Below are 11538 nucleotides of genomic sequence, written 5' to 3' on the forward strand. Positions count from 1 at the left end.
ACTTAAGATAACAGAATTTAATACTATTAGGATCAATAATTTATTCGTAACAAATCAATAGTATGATCCACTGTTATTTCTATTATTGCATATTTGAGAAATTAAACTTTTTACGATAATAGTATTTTTATATAAAAAAATCTATCTTGAAAAGTTGTTACAAAAATTGTTAGTCAAGGATTCCTTAGTCATAAGTCATAAACAATACTTTTTACTTGGTAAGTCATAAACAATACAGCGTACGTTATCTTTCATTGACTAAATTATTATGTTAAATCATATACGAGTAATTTTTAATATTTTTTTAAAATTTTAGGAAAATTAAAAAACAAAATATAAACTATGAAATATTTAAAATCTGAAAAATAAATAAATTTTCAATTTATTGATTTTTTGTTTATTATATTTTTAAAAAATATATATGTAAATAGAATTGATGGAAATAAATTTGAACTTTTATCATATTATGTTTTTTTTTATTTTAAGATTTTTAAATGAATAAAAAAGTTAGCATAAATAACATTATGTAAGGATAAATTTAAAGTTTTGTACTAGTGAAAATTTTCTAATTTATTAGTATAATTTTTATAATTTAAAATTAAATTAAAATAAAAAAGCAATGTAGAGATAAGAGGAGTCAGAAAACTCTTCTGTACTCAGTTATTATGAGCAAAACTGTAAAAGTCGCACTAAAATAATTAGCACAGAAATAAAAAGAATATAAACATATATTAGTAAAACTGAGAAAATATAAACTGGATTTTAAATCATAAAATGTTAATAATATAAACTGAGAAAATATAAGTAGTTTAGATTTTTTTTCTAAAAAGAATGAGTAGTTGATATTTGAGAAAAAGTTTAATATAAAAAAAATAATTAATAAGTTTACTAAAAATAGGAAAATAGTGTGCATGTGAATAGTATTGACGAGAAGAAGAAAAAATACTCTTATTTTTGTGTGTGACATTAATCAAACCTTTGAATCCTGGTTCTAATTAATGGGCCATAGACCATAGTTAAGGGGAAAAAAATGAAAAGAACAACCAGACTTGCAACTTTCATGACACTTGTGTATCAGTGGTATCAATTTATAATTGAAATGAAGCACATTAGAGAGAATTCTTCCTTTCCATTATGCTTCCGTGTGAGAGTTAGGCGAGAAAAATGTATTTTCTGTGTTACATATTTTGTCCTACTATGTAATTCTACAAACGCAGGTGATTATGCATCTGGGCTCTTAATTTGCTAGAAATTCAGAATAAGCCTAGTTTCCAACGCTGAGGACTATGATCATATAGTAACACTTAGCTTCTTCTTTTTTTCATTAAGGTCAGCAAAGCAAGAGAATATTGTTTCTTTCTGTCTCTAACTATCATTGCACTATTTGTCAATTATTTTGCTTTTGTAATTGGTTGAACAAACACGTAGTAAATTTGTTAGATAAAAAAAATTATTCCTCGCTGCGAATCAATTATTTGAGAAAGGACAATTAAAACTTGGAGATGTCTGCATAATTTGAACCCTTATCCAGGATTTAGATCTTTTAGAACACGAACTTTAGTTAAGAAAATATAATTTATATATGACTCTTGACAGTTTCTTTGTCACCGTCAACATGTACTACCGCATGATCTTGCTAGAAGTACACGAATGAACCAGTCAATATCCAATTTCAATGCAAATAATTTATGTCTGCTGGGCTACAATACTAATGCAAAGTACTGCAGTTTAGTAGACACATTAGAGACCCACAGCATGAAGTGTCCTTAGTCCTTGTATGTACCTTTTTCCTTTTTATTTTCTCTCACAAAATGACCACACCATTCATCGTCCTTAATTATGCTGTTCTCCTTTTTTAAATAAACACAAAATGGACAGTGCATAGTGAGATTGATATTGAATGCGTAACTACTTCCAGTGTCAAAGTAATGAGCACATATGAACATACAAGAGAGCTATTGTATTGATTATATGATCTATGCACGGTCAAGTCATCAAGCGAATAGTGTCGTTCAAATAGTGATACTAAAGTAGAGTATTATTTTTCTTAGAACTTAAAATTGTGTCAAATTCAACCCAAAAATTAGGTAAAGATTAATAATTCCAAATCTTGAGCGTGAGATTTATAATTCAACATCTACGAAAGTCTGATAACATGTGGTTTAGTAAACCTAATAACAAACTGATGAAATAGACAATAATTCTAGAAATCACTTGAATGTTATTGTAAGAAGATTTTCGTTGAGGGGTGAAAACCTAAATCCTCAAAATATTGTTGAAAGCCACTTATGAACGCCAAAGCATTAGTGTGTAGCTGGGAAGGCGCGCCACGTCGAGATCTTGAAACAATGTTACCCATATTAAGGATCAATTTTTGTTTAAATTTAATATTTTTAAATTTTTTAAATGATTACAATCCTATTGTTATACCAATTTTTCTTTATTCAAAACTTATATATTTTTTATCTAAAAAATTTCAAAAAAAGATGCAAAAACAAATTTAATGAAACTTAATAAATCATGACAAGTCTTGCAGGAAGTATTTACGTACTCTCTTAAAACATAATCATAACTAATATATACGAGTCTCCCAATCCAATAATCTTAATAATAAAAGATTTAAAACTACAATTAAAAACTTAAATTATATCAATATTTTGATCTGTGCAACAGTGTACAATAGGATTATCTTGAAAGATCTTCATGTCTAGCACTCCAACAAACTCGCGTCAAATAGCGGTGGCCTATTAACAACGACCTAGTGACCGACACACATGACACATATATAACGACAGCCAGACTGTTGGTAATAAAATGTTTAAGTAATAATTTTCTAATAAAATAATCACACGCACATGATGGGTGGCCATGGTGCATGAACAATAGAGATACAGTAAAAAATGACAATTTTTTTCTCCAATCTACTAAGCATCGACTTAAGGGTCACTTTAGCTGACATTATTGTGCAACAACCCAGTCCATCTGATGCAAAACACATTAACGATGATCTTATTTGTAACGATAATCAGACTGTCACTTATCCATGTTAATTTCATGGCGACTACCACTTTAATTGAGGATAAGCAATGACTTTTGACCATCGCTTAAATGTGAAATTCTTGTAGTGTCGACTGTTTACAAAAATACATATTTTTTGTTAAATTATTTATGTATATTTTTTCACTATCTCTTTATAGGGTTCGAATGTTGGATAAATAACTCTGTAAGATATATAGAGGGAGATGTTTATCATTTATATTAATTTTATTCTAGGATTATTTTCAGTGAGCATGGTTTAGATAAAACAAATATCATTTTTTCTTTATTTTATCTTTAATTTTTTATTCTATCTTTTATCTTGTTTTACACATTTTTTCCTTAATTCTGTTTCTATCCCTCCTTAGTTATAAAGAAAGTTATATAGTATCATACAAGTAAATTAAGTTTCTCTTATTTAAGGGAAGGGGAGAGTTCAGTTCATGGGTCATGGGGTGTAAGAACAAATTCCAAATATAGAAGATTCTACTAAACTAATCTAAAACCATATCTGTTTCTTCTTCCCTACATTATTTACTAATGTCGCGTCACAGTAACAGCCTCAAAGTCACAATTAGCTAGATGTTAATGCAGGAGCTTCATTCATTGTATTTCATGTTGTTCTGAAAATGGAACCATATTCTCATCATGAACCATACCGAGGCTAGCTTCGATGAATAAAATGAGAATGAAAATCCCGTGGCCGCAATTGCTGATGCGATTCAATTATATGATTTGCCATCACAGTGGTCCGATTTTGCAAGTGGGGTGACCCAACTGATCATCTAAGTCCATCATTCTCTCCTTCAGTTTGTTGAAAAGTTTTATAGAGCGAGCAAAATGGAATTGATTCCCTTATCTCATTGTCCAGTATTTCTACAGTGTGGCTTGGTTTGTTTCTCAATTAATCGATCCCATATAATATATAATATACTTATTCAGTCCCACTTTCCATCATTCTCATTTCCTCTGTCCTTCCCTACACTGTACAAGTGCATATGCATATGCATATGTTCTGTTATCTGCTAGTTTGATACCGGTTATCATTAATTGAAAGGGTTTATTCTTGCATGCCATTTAACAAAGGTGTCTTGAAAGAAAGAAAAAGTCTTCTTCGTGGTCTAAACGCTACCCCATTTTGAATTCCTTTCAAAGATACCATATTTACCAACCATAATTCTGGAACCAGTAAATAACTATCAATAAATATATAGGAATTGAATTAGGGTCATGCTATTTGGTTCATTTTCCTGCTTCTTCCAAACTTTATTTTCCAAAGACTTTGTGACCAATGAAGGTGGCAACAACTAAGAATCCATTAACCACTTAACTCTAAACACGTAGGCATGAAGAATGGTCGTAAACCCAAAAAGGGAAAGTGAAAAAGGTTCCAAGAAATATAGCCTCCAGTGGCACGGAGCAGGTGTCAAGGTTCTATGATGGTAGCATATCTGTAGTCCCGAATTCCCGGTTACTGAGGTGGGCCTATTTTGAGGCCAAATGAGGAAAGAAGATATGGGGTGTTGACAGGTGTTGGAGATAAACTACCTTTCTCTCTTGCTTTAATCATCACTAAATTCCTTTGAGGTGTTTGGTTTGGACACACATTTATTACATCCTTCAATTAAATCACCTACAACAGTATTGTCTTGGAGATCAATAATGCACAAATAACTTCTGATGAATAGGTTGGAAAAAATTATAATTTTTTGAGATTTAATAATTAAGATTAATTATTTATTATAATTATTAGATTTTAAGAAAATAAATGATGGGATATGAGTAATTCTAAAAATCTCTCCTCTATTTATATATAATAATGTTTTAAACATAAAGACTTTTCCTTGTCTTGGATCCAGGGCAACAATTTTTTTTTTCTATTTTTTTCCACCAAAATAAAAAAAACCCTCTGGAACACTTCTGTTCATTTTGACGGTAATGCATTTTCATTTCTCCTTTGCTTGAAAAAACGGCCAATGGAATTTAATACACTTAATTATAGAAGGATAAATAAATTAATGCATTATACGTATAAAATGGTGCAAAGTTGTTCAAGTTTTGAGTTTGTAATTATATTAAATACACTTAGAGAAAAAATTGTCATATAAAATGATCATACTTCACTGGAACATAATTTTTTTTATCAGATGATACTTGTGATCTATACCTAACAAAAAATATTTGCATTGTTATTATAAAAATTTATATTATGAATTAATTATATTTTTTAGATATGTTTGAAAATAATTATAAATTAATAACTTTATTTTAGATATCAATCTATGATTAGATAATTGTGTATATATTTTAATTAACTTTTATATTTATTAGTATTTCAAATATTATATGAAAGAATATTAAATACAAACAAATATCTTTAATATTGAATTTAATTAAAAAATGTTTCTGCTCAATCGTGACTTATTATCATTAAAAGTTGTTTACTTTTATGAATTTTTTTTGCATAATCATTTTCTTTTATGATATTTTTTTTTTTATAAATTACATGTTTTCAATCATATTCGACCTAAGTAAAATTAATAAAATTCTATTTTAAGTATTTAATATAATTGAATACTCAATAATTTGAATTCATGAGTTAAGTTGAAATATTTTATGTCAATTAATCAACGCAATCGATGATTTATAGTAATTATTTTTTCTATTCATAGTATATTAAAAATTAAAATCTTTAATATTTTAGAAGTAGAAAAGAAATGTAATGTTTTTTAAATAAATAAGAAGATAAAAAATAAATTGAAGGAAAACATAAAATTATATAGATAAGAAACGTGTGTGAAGTTATGCCGTCTCTCGATCTTTTCCATGCTTTCGGGCAAGCTGCCGTCGTTCTTGACTCATTGCCATGCACTTACGTCTTTTTCACTTGGGCGCGGTGCGGCACAACTAAAATTTTAAAATACATAAAAAGAAATATATATAACGATAAATATAATAAATTACGTGATTAAAAATAAAATGATTGATAAAAGTATAATCTAATTGTAAAATTTAGAGTGTGAAAATAATTAAAATTAATATACGTAATGGAGTGTTGGGTATATTTCAAAAGTTTAACTTTTTTAAAAGGAACAATATAATATCCCAATATTGTTTAGAAAATGGAATTTAAGGTTTATAAGCCAAAGTTCACTTTAAATGTATGATGAACTTTTGAACTTAATCTGATTAAAAATTGTTGATGTACTGAATAGTAGTGAGTCTATCCAATTTGTTTTACCTAATATATAAATTCCAATATTATGTATACATAGCATTAAAGAAATGTGAAATCAAAATTAAGGTATATTTTAATGTATATAATATCAATATAAAACATCATGTTATATATTTATTCTCGATCTAACCAGTATTTTAGGAGCCTTTAAATTAATAAGGATAATTTTGAAAAGTTAAAATAGTTTTTTTATATAAATTTAAGACTATTAACTTAATTTTTTTAACAGTGTTAATTAATTAAAAATTACTTACAAAAGTAAGAAAAATATATGTATATTTTTTTTTACTGATAGAGATATGTATAATTAAAACTCAAAATAAAAGTTTTAAATGTAAAGTAGAAGGTTCTTAATAGTTTTCATTTTTTTAACTTAAAAGAAATTACTTATGAAACAACGAGGAGAGAGAAAGAAAAAAATGATTTTTCTTTTTTTTTTTTTATAGAAAATTAAGTTGCTAGCTTTTTTTAAGAAATTTTCAAAAAAATATATTTACTAAATTTAAAGACAAGAGAAGTAATTAAAAAATTTTAAGTCAAGCGCGTACTTCGTATTTAGATGACATATTAATATGCAATTGAAGATATTACAAAAAACATATTTTAAATTTTATTTAAAACAACAAATATTTAAAAGAAATATAAAAATATATAATATAGTATTTGATCTCAATTCCTCTGATATATAAAAAACAAAATTTAAATGTAGCTTTAAGATTTTTTAATATTAATTTTCAATTAAAATTAAAATTTCATTTCAATGATTGTCATAACAATTTACGATAAAAATAGTGGAGTAAAATTACAATTTTAATTACAGAAAAAGACAAAAAAATAACAAAAGAAAAATATCTAAGTTTTAATCACGTACAAAGAAAATGTTACAAAAAATAACACGTTTTATCACATGATTGTAAGAAAATCAGAGTGAACTAAGGTTTTTCCTTTAGAAAATAAAAGAAAAAAGTATGAAATAGAAAATGGAGTATGTCTGGTCGTAGAAAAATGGTGCGGAAGAAAGAAATAAAAAAGTTTCATTCTTAACTTTTTCATTTTCTGCAAAAAAAGTATGACTTTTTATAAAAAATAATTTATTACTGTAAGTAACCATAATTGACTGTGTCAAGTACCAAAAACATAAAATCAAAAAACAAAAATTCATAAATAATTGATTGATTTTGTTTCAATAATTGATTGTTTTCTTATTTTTCTACTTCTTTCTTCTTTATTTTTTTTTCTACTTTTCTTAAACTAAACTTTCTTAAGATAAATCTATTTTTTTTCTATATCTTTCTTTATGAGCAAACACACCGTAAAGGATACAAATTCTTGCTAATTTCGATACAAACTTGATCTATTCAAAGATAACTAATATGATCTGACTTCTTGTCTACTGATTGGGAAAGGGCCCCAAAAATTTAAGTTTCATTCCTATCATGGCTTTTTCTGCATATATATCTCTTACAATCTTGCATTTTGGATACCTCTAGAGTTCAGTGGATGCTGGATGACATAACGCCTAACCGATATATTTTTTTATTACCAGTAAGCCAAATCGATATATATAGCAGAATGAGAAATTATGTGTCTAATCTAAGTTTTACATAATTTTGTATAGAATAAAGAGAGTGAAAAAAAGAAAAAAAGGTATTGAACTAAATAATTAAATAAAAAGAAAAAAGACAAAAATAGCATAATTTTAGCATAATATAGTCTTTATGTATCAAAAATAAAATTGATTTTTTTGTGGTTATAAAAAGTGAATTTATTATAGTATTATTTAAAATTATTTATTATATTATCTTTTAAAGTTTTAATCAAGCATGAAATAGGACAGAAAAATCAATCAAATTACTCCAAAGGAGTCGGCAACCCAAATCATGGCGAGAAATGTACAACTTTTTTTAAGGAAGAAATATATATAATATATAACTTAAACATGGTTTTTTGGAAGTTTGTTTTCTTATTTTATAATAAAAATGATTATATAATTAAGTTATAAAATAATTTTAAAACAACTATATACCCTTATTTATTTTCAAAACAAAATTAAAGGAAGCTTTATTATATTATATACTTGATGCCGTTCAAAATTGATACGTATTATTTTGGTATAACCAGAATGCAATTTAATAAGTATTGTCATATTTCAAAAATATTTTTCAATTAAACATATTTTGTTTTCTAAATAATTTTTTTTGACATATTGCAAAATTATTATATATCATGATCGAGTTCAGGACATTACCATTAATAAAAGTTACTTTAAATTATAACTAATTTAAAATAAGTTAGCTGAATTCATAATGGTGTAAATCTCATCCAATATCTATTTAATTTCTTCATTCATAACATTTAAATCTGAAAGTTTCATTCATAATTTATTTGATTCACCAAAAAAATAAAAATAAACTAAGCGACATCTAATTTTGACTCAGAACATAATTAGTGATGTGTGATCACCTGATTTTTCATGTTTTCACATAAACTACTAGCTCTATCTTAAAAAAAATAAAATGACATGATTATCTCCACTTGCAACATATATACCTGCAAATACACTCAAAATATCACAATATTAATTTAATCTACCTGATGTAACATGATTATTAAGTTTATGTGTTTGGAAAAATATTTATTAGAAGTCTTTAAAATGAATATGTACTTTAAAAGATTAATTTTTACTTGGCTCCGATAGAAAGATACCTGATTAAAAAATAATACATATCAAAACTATAGGTTACTCAATTTAATTAGAAAAATTTTATATATTGTTAAATTATGACGTTGTATATAATATTACAGCAACAACTTGGGTGGTAATGTAAGTTTTACACACAACCCAAGAGATCAAATCCCTTTCTTGATTTGTTATTGTGAACTCTGCAATATTTGTTAAAAAACAAAAAAAAAATTAATGTATAAAAAAGGAATAAATTTTACAAAGTACCTAATTATATTAAGCTATACCTTTTAAAAGAAATTCAGTAAAAATAATATTACATGACACAACACAAGACTAAAAATAATACTACATACATCACAAACACAGAAAATTGAAGACAGAGAGAAAAACAGTCCCACTTTTCATTGGTACACTGATTTGTGAATCCGCGCTCACCTGTCTGTTGATGGTGACTTCCCAACCATGCATGCGTGTACATATGATATCCACAACGCTCAAGCATTGTGTGGTTAGGTCGATCTTGTTAGTCATGCATATGACTCTAAATAAGGTAAAGTAATCCACACAAATTACAATTGCTAGCCTTCAGCTTTCCAATTAAAGAAACAGAAAAGCGATTAAGATTAATTTAATGCTAATTTACGTACAATTAAATAGATATTTATTTAACCATTTCTGAACCACTTGGCTGGCCTAGCGAGCTTGGACCCATGAAATTGAAATTAAATTAAAGGTCCCTACTCCAGTGGAGTGTTATGGGCCCACATACCACTAGCAGTAAGTGATCGAAGAAGATAGATGAGAATCACAACAACTATGTGTAGTAGCATCACAGGACTATTAACACTTGGAAATAATATGATGATCTCACACAATTTACAGCAATCCTATTGCACATGGGTGCAAATCAATATCAATAACTAGTACTGTTGCATAAATCTTTCAAGGAGGGATCTTGTAGTGCATGCTAGCTGCACTATATTTTGAATTAATTAATTCACGTGTCTAAAAAATGATAACACTAAAATTCCTATGTAATGGGTTCCATGTATATAAGTTAAGTAAGGGGTGAGATTAAAATCTATGCATGTGCATGCATAATTTGAGAAGTGGATTAACATATGTGCATGGTTTTACATGGAGTACGTGAATGGGTTGTTAGGAAGTTACATAAGGTTACAAAATGAAGAGGACATGGAAAGTGTCATTGCATTGGTACTAGCTAGCTAACTAATCTAGTGGAATATTTTGAGGCCCTTCTAGCCATTCTTTTAGCATTTTTCCTATAAATAGGTGCTCCTGCCCAGTGAGAAATCTAACATCCAAACTCGAATTCTTCTCTGCTATTTTATCCCTCCTTTGATGATTATCATCCCTTTCGTATCTCTATGTTTAGGGGGAGGTAACAGTGCATGGGGTGTAGAAGAATAGGGGAAAAGATGAGAAGGAGGCACTGCTACTTGGTAATTAAGGTTGTTGACAGAAGATAGAGAGCACAGATGATGATATGCATATTATATAATATATAGCAGGGAACTCATGATGAATTGTGCATCTTACTCCTTTGTGCTCTCTATACTTCTGTCATCACCTTCAGCCTCCATTTCTCACTATTCCCCCTCTACACCAACTGTTAGCTAGTGTAGTATATACTTCGTTTCTATCTACTGGAACTATAATTCATATATAAATTACTTTAATAAGCCTGTTCATATATAATAATTTGATGTTCACCCTGGGTATTTATTACCTAGCTAGCTAGTTTTCTCTTCTAATTGCAGATTTTACCATTATACCATACAAGGTTTTTAAAAAACTGCTGGGAATGCAATTTCGGCCGCAAGGTCATATGGAGTGTCAGCTACTGCATCGCGATTACAATTGGATCCACAATTTGTTATCAGTTTAAAACCTTCAAACCATATTCTCCTATAAATATTAATTTGCTTGTATAAATGGTGATGGCTATTAACCTTTGTATTTTGCAGTCAGACGTGAACTACCGCTGTGGCTGTTGAATACTACGAATCTGTTTGTTGATGGTAGGAGGAGGTTAGAATGAGAAACTGGTCAAGGGTTTAACTTTTGTGCAAGTGCAATTCATTCCGTAATATCCCTCTTGTTCAAAAGCTTGTATTTAATTTGCTACGGCCTCTCTGACATAATAAGAGAGGGCTGTTCTTTTTCCTATTAATTTTCTTTACTATCTATAAGATTGATTAAATATTTGAGCAATATTAGATATGTATTACTTTCATAATTCATTTGTGCTTCGTCTATCCCAAGAAAAATCCGGCTTTCTTTTTTCTGTGCCAGATAAGTGATAATCAAGATCACGATATGATTCTTAATTAACAAAATCGATGAATGTACTACCACTTGCTTCTCGGAAGAAGGACCACATGCAATTGGAATTTGTGGCAAGGGGATTGTGAAGAAAATATATATGGGTCCAAATTCCAAACTGACCATGACATATTGTAGGGCATATATATACTTAATTGCTCATGATTCTTCCAATAAATCAGTACCCCACACTCGTGTTCACTGATTTACAATGGTGACCTCTAGCTACTGT

General features: G+C 28.0%; 1 long non-coding RNA gene and 1 other non-coding gene across 2 annotated transcripts; both read left to right on the plus strand.

The window, feature by feature from the left end:
- The first annotated feature begins 10061 nt into the window (after positions 1-10061).
- LOC121175271 (uncharacterized) lies at positions 10062-11220 on the plus strand. The gene is made up of 2 exons (XR_005892515.1): positions 10062-10863; positions 10949-11220. It is a non-coding gene; the product is annotated as an uncharacterized lncRNA (long non-coding RNA).
- MIR156D (microRNA MIR156d) lies at positions 10417-10567 on the plus strand. Its single transcript, NR_048580.1, has one exon. It is a non-coding gene; the product is annotated as a microRNA MIR156d (primary transcript).
- Positions 11221-11538: the final 318 nt, after the last annotated feature.

The sequence above is a fragment of the Glycine max genome, chromosome 8 (assembly GCF_000004515.6).
Source record: "Glycine max cultivar Williams 82 chromosome 8, Glycine_max_v4.0, whole genome shotgun sequence".
In the NCBI taxonomy this organism is placed as follows: domain Eukaryota; kingdom Viridiplantae; phylum Streptophyta; class Magnoliopsida; order Fabales; family Fabaceae; genus Glycine; species Glycine max.